This window comes from Triticum dicoccoides, chromosome 7A (genome assembly GCF_002162155.2).
Source record: "Triticum dicoccoides isolate Atlit2015 ecotype Zavitan chromosome 7A, WEW_v2.0, whole genome shotgun sequence".
Classification (NCBI taxonomy): Eukaryota; Viridiplantae; Streptophyta; class Magnoliopsida; order Poales; family Poaceae; genus Triticum; species Triticum dicoccoides.
In genome coordinates this window covers 167,516,024-167,526,082 of record NC_041392.1, presented here as the reverse complement: position 1 = coordinate 167,526,082, position 10,059 = coordinate 167,516,024, and positions in this window count along the sequence as shown.

Here is a 10,059-nt window from a genome sequence, read left to right as displayed (position 1 = left end):
GGTTGTAACTCCACCGTTGACATGAAATTTGGGGCTCGCCTTTTTATTGTTCTAGTTGCAAGTCCACTATCGACACGCAACTGGGCCAAATCCATTTTGTCCTATTTGCAAGTCCAACTACACCCCTGACATGCAAATGCGTGCCCGCCTTTTTTATCTCAAATGCAAGTTCACCCTCGGTATGCATTTGCAGGCCTGACCAATTTCCCCCCAGTTACAACTCTGCCCTCGATATGAAACTACGAAGGTGGGGAGTCCAACCCTTTTTATCCTAGTTGCAAGTCCACCCTCAACATGCAACTAGTTGCAAGTCCGAGTTGCAACTCCACTGTTGGCATGCAATTGGGGCTCGCCTTTTTCTTGTCCTAGTTTCAAGTCCACATTTGACTCACAACTGGCCCCGTAGTTGTTTTGTCATTCTAGATCACAACTCAATCCTCGACTTTAAACTGAGGTACATAACTATTTGTCTTCGTAGTTGCAAATCCACCTTCGACTCGCAACTGTAATCTTAGTTTTTCCCCTTCCAGTTGCGAGTCCACCACCGATTCGCAAGTACCACCCCGTAGTTTTCTTATTTGTGTCCAGTTGCAAGTCCACACTCCACTCGCAACCAGACCCATAAATGTTTATCGTCCCAATTGCATGCCCACCCTCGACTCGCAACTGGGCTTGTAGTTGTAGTTGCCTAGTTGCGAGTCCACCCACGACTCATAACTGTGCTTGAAGGTGTAGTTTCCCAAGTTACAAGTCCACCTTCAACTTTCAAAGGGTTCCATAGTTTGTTTTCAACCCAGTTGCTAGCCCAACCTTGAGTCGCAACTGGGCCTGTAGTTCCTTTGTCATCTCAGCTGCAACTCCATTCTCAACTCGCAACTGGGCTGTAATTTCAAGCCCACCATCAACTTGCAATTGGGCTCGTATTTGTTGTTGCCTTCGCTACAAGTCCACCTTTGACTCACAACTGGCCCTGTAGTTGTGGGTGTCCGAGTTGCAAGTCCATGTTCGACTGGCAAATGGCTGTGTAGTTATTTTTTTTCGCAGATGCAACGCAATCCCCAACTCGCAAGTAGGCCCCATAGTTGTTGGTTTTCATGGTTGCAAGTCAACCTTCGACAATTAGGACCATAGTTTGTTGTCCTCCCGGTGGCGAGTACACCCTCGACTCACAAATTTGGTCCCATGGTATTTTTCCTAGTTGCAATTCCACCCTTGATCGCATCTGGGCCAATAGTTGTAGTTGCCCTAGTTGCAAGTCCATCCTCCACTCGCAGCTAGGGCTTGTAGATGTAGTTCCCCAATTGCAAGTCAACCGTTGACTCGCAACTGGGCATGTAGTGTGTTTGTCGTCCCAGTTGCAACTCCATTCTCGAATGGCAACCGGCCTATAGTTTGTTCTCATTCCAGTTGCAAGCCCAACCACAACTCGCAACTAGGAGTTTTTTTGTTATTTCCTTAGTTGCAAGGCTACCATCGGCTCGCAACTGGGCCCAAACTTTTTTTTTCTTTACACCCAATTGCAAGCCTTCCTCAACTCGTAACATGGCCCGACCTTTTTTTTGTTCACACCTAGTTGTAGGTCCACCCTCTACACGCAATGGGGGGGCAACCATCTTTGTACCAGATGCAACTCCATTCCCGGCATGCAACTAGGAGCCCTGTCTTTTTTTCTTGTCCCGGTTGCAAGTCCACCCTCGACATGCAACTAGGGCCCAACCCAATTATTTCATAGTTGAAGGTCCAACTACACCCCTGACATGCAATTGGGGGTCACCATTTTTTGTTCCGGTTGCAAGTCCACCGTCGATACGCAACTGGGGGCCCAATCAAGGTGTCCCTGTTGTAAGTCCATCCTCATTACGCAATTGGATCCAATCCATTTTTGTCCCAGTTGCAAGTGTACCATCAACATGCAACTGGGAAGCCGACCATTCTTGTCCAGTTGCAATTCCACCCCGACATGCAATTGGGGGAGAGGAGCATCACTTTCTTGTCTCAGTTGCAAGTACATAGTGAGAGATGCAACTGGGGCCCATCATCTTTCTTGTCCCAGTTGCACGTGCACCCTCGACATGCAACTGACACCCAAACCATTTTTTGTTCTAGTTGCAAGTCCAACTACACATCTCACATTCAATTAAGGGGCTCACCTTTTATTTGTCGGGACTACAAGTCCACCCTCGATACGCAAATGGGAGGCCAACCAATTGTTTTTCCAGTTGCAATTCCGCTCTCGATACGCCACTGGGGGCCTGACCCATTTTGTCCCAGTTACAACTCCACTCTTGATATGCAACTGGGGGGCCAACCCTTTTTTGTCTCGGTCGCAAATCCATCCTCGACATGCAACTGGGCGCAACCCATTTTTTTTCTCAGTTGCATGTCCATTCTCAACACGCAATTACATGCCCACAACAAGACTGCAATTATGGACGGGAGGTGGGTTGTCGGGCAGTTACATCTCCACATTCTTAAAAATATTTATAATTTCTTTCTTATTTTCATTTTCATCTTTTATGTTGAAAGTTATGAACATTTTCTTAAAATTATGAACTTTTTAAGAAGTCATATTTTTTTCAAAATTGTATTTTAATTATTTTTAAAAATGATGATCCTTCTCTAAATTCATGGAGTATTTACAATTTCACAACATTTTTTTGTATTCACTAACTTTTGAATTTGTGAACATTTTTAAAATTTGCTAAGTCCTTTTAAATATGCTCCAGCAGATGTGCACTAGACGCAAAATTGAAGCCACATACTAGTTAGGTAGGGCACTGTAGCATGTGCTAGGCTGGGCGCTGTAGCATGCATCTAGGGGGTGGCGAGACTGGAGCTTCCTCTTTTCTTGTTCGTTCCGGCCGGCTACATCGATTTTCTTTTGCCATGACTAGTGTATTTTCTGGCTTCAGGTAGAAAGGAAGAGAAAAGGAACACGACCGGCTAGCTAGTGTACTGTGCTGTCGTGCGCGTACATATTTTAGATGCGGAAATAATTTTTTTTCAAACAAACAAAGGGACCACAAATAGTTGCTTATGTCATCTTAGATGTGACATAGTTATGTCACATCTAGATGTGTCCTAGACACACCCATCTTTCTATAGCAATCTGCGAGGCACTTTGAGATTGTTTCCCTCTTATTTTGATGCTCCATTTTGAACTAATAAAATACACCCTTGGTCGAATAAAGCTGGATTAGTTTTCGATTTTGATTTCATAAGGCTTTGCTACTTTGATTGATTCATGTTACTGTCGGTGCAATTCTTCTACTGCATAAGAATCCCGTTAGTCTGCGTGCTTCTAATTCATGTGACATGAATCACTGCCACAATGGAGCCGTGGTTGCATATTTAATTAAGGTTTATACCTTTCAATATATCCACTATATAACACTATTTATCTTGATTCAAGTAGGACTGAAATAGTGGAAGCAAGGTTCTTTTTTATGCAAAAATAGTAGAAGAGTGTCCTACGATATTTATATATTTAAAGAAAGTGTATTTAAAAACTATTAACATGGATGAAAAAAAAGCGAATACACTATAGGGTAAGGTATAAGTTCTGTTGTACACAACAGTTTTATGTTAGACCATGGATGCAGATATGTGGCCGTAGTTGTTCAAGCCATACATTGCTACTAATCCATTAATTTGTATGCCTTCTTTGCTCGGTTCTCTCTTCGACCTACTACAAAAATAGGTCATCATCCATATGTGATGGCATATACCAATTTGGAGTGTTGAAAAAATTAGTATGGAAATGACAGGGCCCTCTTAAATACCCCCTTCTACAATGATGAAAAGGAAGTGTATACAATTCCGTATTTTAAGATGTTTTACAAGTGCATACAATGCAATCTTCTTTATTACAAATCCCGTCTCTTGATCATCGATGACCTAAGCTCTCCATGAGTTATGGTGTTACCTTATTTGCAAATTTTTAAGTTGTGATGTTGTTTATTGAAATTTATTTTGTGTACGGTCAATTATTGGCATTGATTCACTCACTTGAGTAAGAAGCATTCTTTAATAACTTTGTTTCCTATAAATTAATTTGAAGGATACCAAGTGTCAAGCATGATAATCGCTACTACTTTTTCTAGAATGTGATTATTTACGAGTAATGATTACTGTTTTTTGCACACCATAGTTTTCCTAAATACAAGACTCCTCTGGTACAACGAATAAGAGCCATCTTTCTTACACCCTTCATAAAGTACGAACAACGACAACTATGCGAATATTATTAGATAGTTAATGTGTATCTTCGAATCCATTTATGCATAAGTAGATGTAAGCTTTATATTGGCCACTTCACACACTTCTAAAATGAGGCAAACAAATGTACTCTTAAGGTGACCATTCATGCACAAAAGAGTTTTCTTATTTTTAATTATATTCATTCATACAATGAAATTAGAAACAACGCATAGACTTGATAGCATGCTATCTCAAATCATATTTTTCTTGGCGCCAAATTTAGTTTATGTCCTTGTACGGCGTACACACAACCTATTCATACAAATACACCCATATATGAACAAGTATATTCTATAATATGTATTCTAATATAAGAACACATAACTAGCCCGTGCAATGCACGGGTTCACAACTAGTTAAACTAATCATGTGGACTAGCAGAGTAGATGAACAGATCGAATCTAGGACACAGTCCAGAAACATGAATTCTACCACGATTTCAAACAGGAAGGACAGAAACACATACGGTGCTGGACGTTGAGGTTTGTCGCCCATGTCATTGAGGAAGAGGTTGCTCAGGTCGGGGAAGAAGTCGACGCCGATGAAGTCGTCACTGCCAGCAGTCGTGAGAGTGCGCTCCCCAAATTTCAACAGCGCCTGCCGAATGGAGCGCACGAGGGAGTGGTTGTTGGGGACATTGCGGTCGCCGAATGGAGCGCAGGAGTAGCACACGAAGTAGTAGATGGTGATCCTCCCTAGTCTCTATCTCTACTCTTATCTCTATCTCTATCTCTACTACTCTTCTTTTTTTATAATATACTAGTAGATGTCAAATAGAATAGTACTACGTCGCCCGCTGCACGCCCGGCTGAACACGCCTCCTCGCCTACATCAAACGCCTCCGTTAAACCCGCATGCAAACTGAGAAACCTACTCCGGCCCACGAGAGGAAATTTGTTGGTTGCCATTGGAGAAAAATAGAGTCACGTCCAATCCATTTGAGTTAATTGCGTGTGTGATTCTCCCTCTATAAAAAGTTAATTGCATCCTTAATCTTGTATTCTAAGTACTATGTGGGTTCCACTGTCACTACAATGTACATGACTTGCAGGCTTGCTACAGATTCGTACAGAAAGTTAGAAAGAAACAAATCCGTCCTTAATCTTGTATCCTAAGTACTCTGTGGGTTTCACTCCCAGTACAGTAGCGAACGAAGTATATATTAAAAAATATAAAAAGCTACAGTTTAGGATAGAACTCGAACTCAGGTCATCGCGCTACAAGCATCCGACCCGGACCAGTACACCGGGTGTTCGTTGCGAACGATGCAAGAGATAAACCTTTATAGCAATGAGCCCATCCGTTGCAATGGATCCAAAGTAGAATAATACATATTCACAAATTTGAAAGAAAATAGTTTAGTTTTGATACATATCACTAAAAATATCTTATGTTTCACTCCAAATATATTCTTTGGGCTGTTTTGATGAGGTATGGGAGGAATGTGGTTCGTTTCAAGATACTAAGGGGTTTTGTGTAAATTGGAGCAGAGAAGTGGGAATTGTTGCAGAAGGCCACAGCTTACATCACATCCGTTAGATGTAGATCTAATGGTAAGAAATGGCGGATGGCAGACACACCATCATCACCAACTAAGTCTTTTATAGGAGTAAGTAATATAGGAGTAGGAGTAGAGAAAAAAACCGAGTTGGTGATGATGGTGTGTCTGCCATCTTATAGTATAGACCGTCTGATCTATATCTGACGGATAGAAAGAAAACTATGACAATTTTACAAAAGATACCCGCATCTCTCTCCACATTTACAGATAAGGCCTTGCCTCGTTCATCCATCTCTCCCACAACCTCATTGCTGAGCAATTAAAAAAGGAAGTCTCTAGAACAATCTGGCATGGTGGCCGCTGTCGGCGCTGTCCATCCCCATTCCACTACCCAGTCCAACCACCAGTCACCACCACGCCCCACTCCTCCTCACCTTATCTATCATCTTTCTCGAGATATCATGTTTTTGATGAAATGGTCGAGATACCACTTTTCCGATAAAATTCTCGAGATATCATTAGTTTTTACACATGGGATTACTCCTCCATGGGTCAATCACAACAGGTGTTTTGTAAAAAAAATGCATCTTTTTCCGTGCAATGCACATGCATCTTGCTAGTTTTTTGCATATAATTCCAAACACCACGTAGACACAGCCTTTGACCATTTTACAACTATGTTAGTATCATTGTTAGTGGTCAGCCAGTGCAAATTATAGCCCCGGGTGTTTTAACCTTTTTTAGTAATGATATCTGGTGATTGTTCGCCACGAGCTCAATCATGGCGAATACCACATAACCGTCAGATTTCCATCCGACGGTGGCCCATTTTAAGCCATAGTATTTGACAAACCGCCACCCTTACACACGTATTGTAACTGTGTCGCCGGCGTTTGCAACTGCCATGTCTGCCAGCGAACATTTGCTGGAGATTGGAGTTAGCACTGATGGTGGTTCGTAGTCGTTCCATGCTCGGGCATTGAAGTTTGTAACCATTTTTAATTAGCATATACTAATCCTCCGGTGCTAGTTGTTGAGCAGGGTCCTACACCACTACTACTACTATACTCAAGCAAGTTAGGGCATAGTAGTAGGTATTGTAGGGAGTACCAGTACTGTGATCACTCAAACAAGTTGTCTGGCTGCTGGTATGTGTCTCGTAAGTCAAGCAGCGTGATGTAGTCATCATCACCTATCCACTTCCCGCAACACATATTCGCTTCTCCATCTTTGTCCGCACATTATCGTCCAATCTTGCATCCCTGCTAAGGCGCCTCCCCCCTCTTCTGAAACCCAAGCACTAACAATGGCAGAACCGAGTGGCGTCCGCTGAAAGAGTGGCTGCAATTCGGTCCCCACCGAGGTAATCAAGCTCATTGTTTCGCGTGTGGAAATCTCAGTACCATGCCGCTCGCCGCGTGCTCGTTGGGGCTGTATCGTTTACTCAAAGCCCTTAGCCCAGAGCTTTTTAAGCGAGCTCCTTGCTTGCTGATGCCGCCTGATCTTCAAAAATGGTGTGTCACGCAGCATAACGATCGTAGGGTGGCGAGCATCAACCCTCTTGACTGTGATCCGATCCCCGTCACCCTCAACTACATTAACGGTATGTACTGGGTCGGCATGAACACGTCTTGGATGGTGCTCGTTGACGGTCGCGGCAGCTGGATGCTCGTGGAGGTCTACACCCAGCAATTGATCCCCCTTCCTTCGATTAACACTGCACTGCTTTGGCACCGTAGCCCAGAATCCTCAGAATCTTATAGTAGCCAACATGATACCAAGTTTGATTTGCTCAAGGTTGTAATCTTCCAAGTGCCCACAAGATCTATGAATTATAAAGACTTCAGGCTAATTGCGTTCTTCAACCGTGGTCTTGCCTATCTGATAGGTCACTACGCTAAGTGGATAAATCTGCACGTCCATCACAGGATCATACATCCTCCATGGTTCTCTAATGCCATTGAACATAAGGGCTTCATTTACGCTGTCAACTCCTTCTATGGCTGGATGTATTGCTGGCCTACTCCAATCATCGCTACAAACGGCTGTTACAGTAGTATGTTACTTGCCTATGATATCATGATGGCTTTCTTATATTACTGTCAACATTTACTGGAAAAATATTCATGCTCGTAACATGTTGTTCTTAAGATTGACTACATTAAGAGCCATTTATTATTTGACTCCAACTTGATATGATGTTGTAGGCCGCCTGGTGTCCCTACCCTTCCTAATCCCAGAACCTTTCAAAGAAAAGCGGCATGGCCGTTGTGGGTGGTTCCTAGCTCGATCAGACGATGCCGAACGATTGAAGATCGTTCGCATGTACCGGACGTGTTGTTTCGCGGAATACAATCACAGTCACTCAAGGTCTTTGAGCAGGATCCCAGCTTCTCTAGGTCTTCAGGAATTTTTGACTGGAGGCTGGTAAGTAACCTTGGTACACGCTCTCTGTTTCTCGGACTGAACTATCCGATTAACCAGGAGATAACCGACGGCAAGGATCATGACGGCAGCACGGTTTCTCATCAAGCAAAACTGTGTGTACACATCATACCATATGTCTCTGCATGCACCATACCCTGATATGCGTCGCGACACTCTGCAGCCCAAAGTAGGAGAGAGGGTCGCAAGTATCAGACTTCAACCTACTGGCTGGAGTTTCTCCCGTCAGGCACCCATCTGGTTCAAGCCGTCAGCCAATCTCCACAGCTTAATAAATAGTAACATCAAACTGAGTCGGTGTAACACCCCAAAAATTTAACCAGGTTTTAGTTATTAAAATTTTGCCAAGAGTTTAAATTTTTTGCATGCAAGTATATCTCTCTTGATTTCAAAACTTTTCTTTTAATATTAAGAAATTTTTCCCAAGTGGATCCTTCCAAAACATATTGGACTTATTTTCCCTCTCATTTAAAAACATCTCTCAATCAGGAGATTTATTTATAAAATTATTTCACCCTGAGCTTTATTCATTAAATGACTTGTTTTAAAAATTTGGAGCTCTTTTTGAACTGCAACCATTTGATATATTCAACTAAAAATTTCACCAAAATTTGGAGATATCATGTGATGTCTCTAAATCACTTTTGTGCAATAATATATTTCATTCATTGGATATTTTGAGTTCTACACCAAGTTTTCAAATCTAGTCCAGTGGGCAATTTTACACTACAACCTATTTAAATATTTCTTTAAAACTTCTACCAAAATTAGGGGAGGTCAGTAGGAGCCTATTATTCCACTTTGTGCAAAAACCTATTTATGTTCTTTGAAAATTTTGAGTGAATCAACCTCATTTTCATTCTGGTCCAGCCCTGTGATTTCTACTGCAACCCTATTTATTTTTGCTCCAATGATCTTGTATTTTCTCCTACTGGTAGACAGCCCTACCAAACCCCTAAATCCAGGAGCATGCAACCCTTGGATTAATTTTGGTTCATGAAATAATGTCATTTATTTCCTGTCCAGAAATGTAGTTTTGCAAAACTTGCACTAACAAGTTTCTTCTTTTGGCAAACTAACCTCACCACCCTCTTGTACATCTAAAGAGACCCCAACCTGGAAGTTTTGGCTACCCCAAGAGATGCCTAGGTGCATGTGGCATTCTATCGAGCACCCTGTAGGCAAGACCAGTTTTGACATGAGTTTTGGCATTGCACTGTGAGCTTGCACCTCTGATCAAACTAGCATGTCCACTAGACTCCCAGTTGCTCCTAACCTCGATCTGGTAAACCCCAACCTCACCTGCGACCTGTAGCATGCCGCGGCATTGTGTCGAGCATCTCCCGTGCGTGCACTGGACACGCCCAGAGCGCGCGTATTGCACGATGCCGCGCCCGAGCCGACACGCTGGCCCCCTGGCTTTGGCCCACACGGCAGCACCTCGCCACGCACTCCCCGCCTCGCAGCATCGCGCCAAGCCACCCTGGCACGCTACAGCGCCGCCGCCAGGGCATTTTTGGCGGCACACCGGCGTCCGCAGCGCACCTCTGCCACGGTCGGCGCCGCCAAAGCCACCTCCGCTCGCCAGCTCGCCCTTGGAGCAGTGCCCACTCGTCCGCTAGCTCCTGCCGTCATCCCCAGCCACGCCACGTTGCCCTGCAAGCTACAGAGAGGCGGTTCGCCGGAGAGCTTATCCGGCCGCCGCGGAACCGACCTCGACGAGCTATAAAAGGAGGCCCCCGAGCTTCCCCGAGCACACAGGCAACCTTAGAATGCTCCCCTAGTTCTCCTATGGCAGCCAATCGACCCGGGGAGGTCTTCTTCCCCACCTCCGGCAACTGCGGCCGCCACCA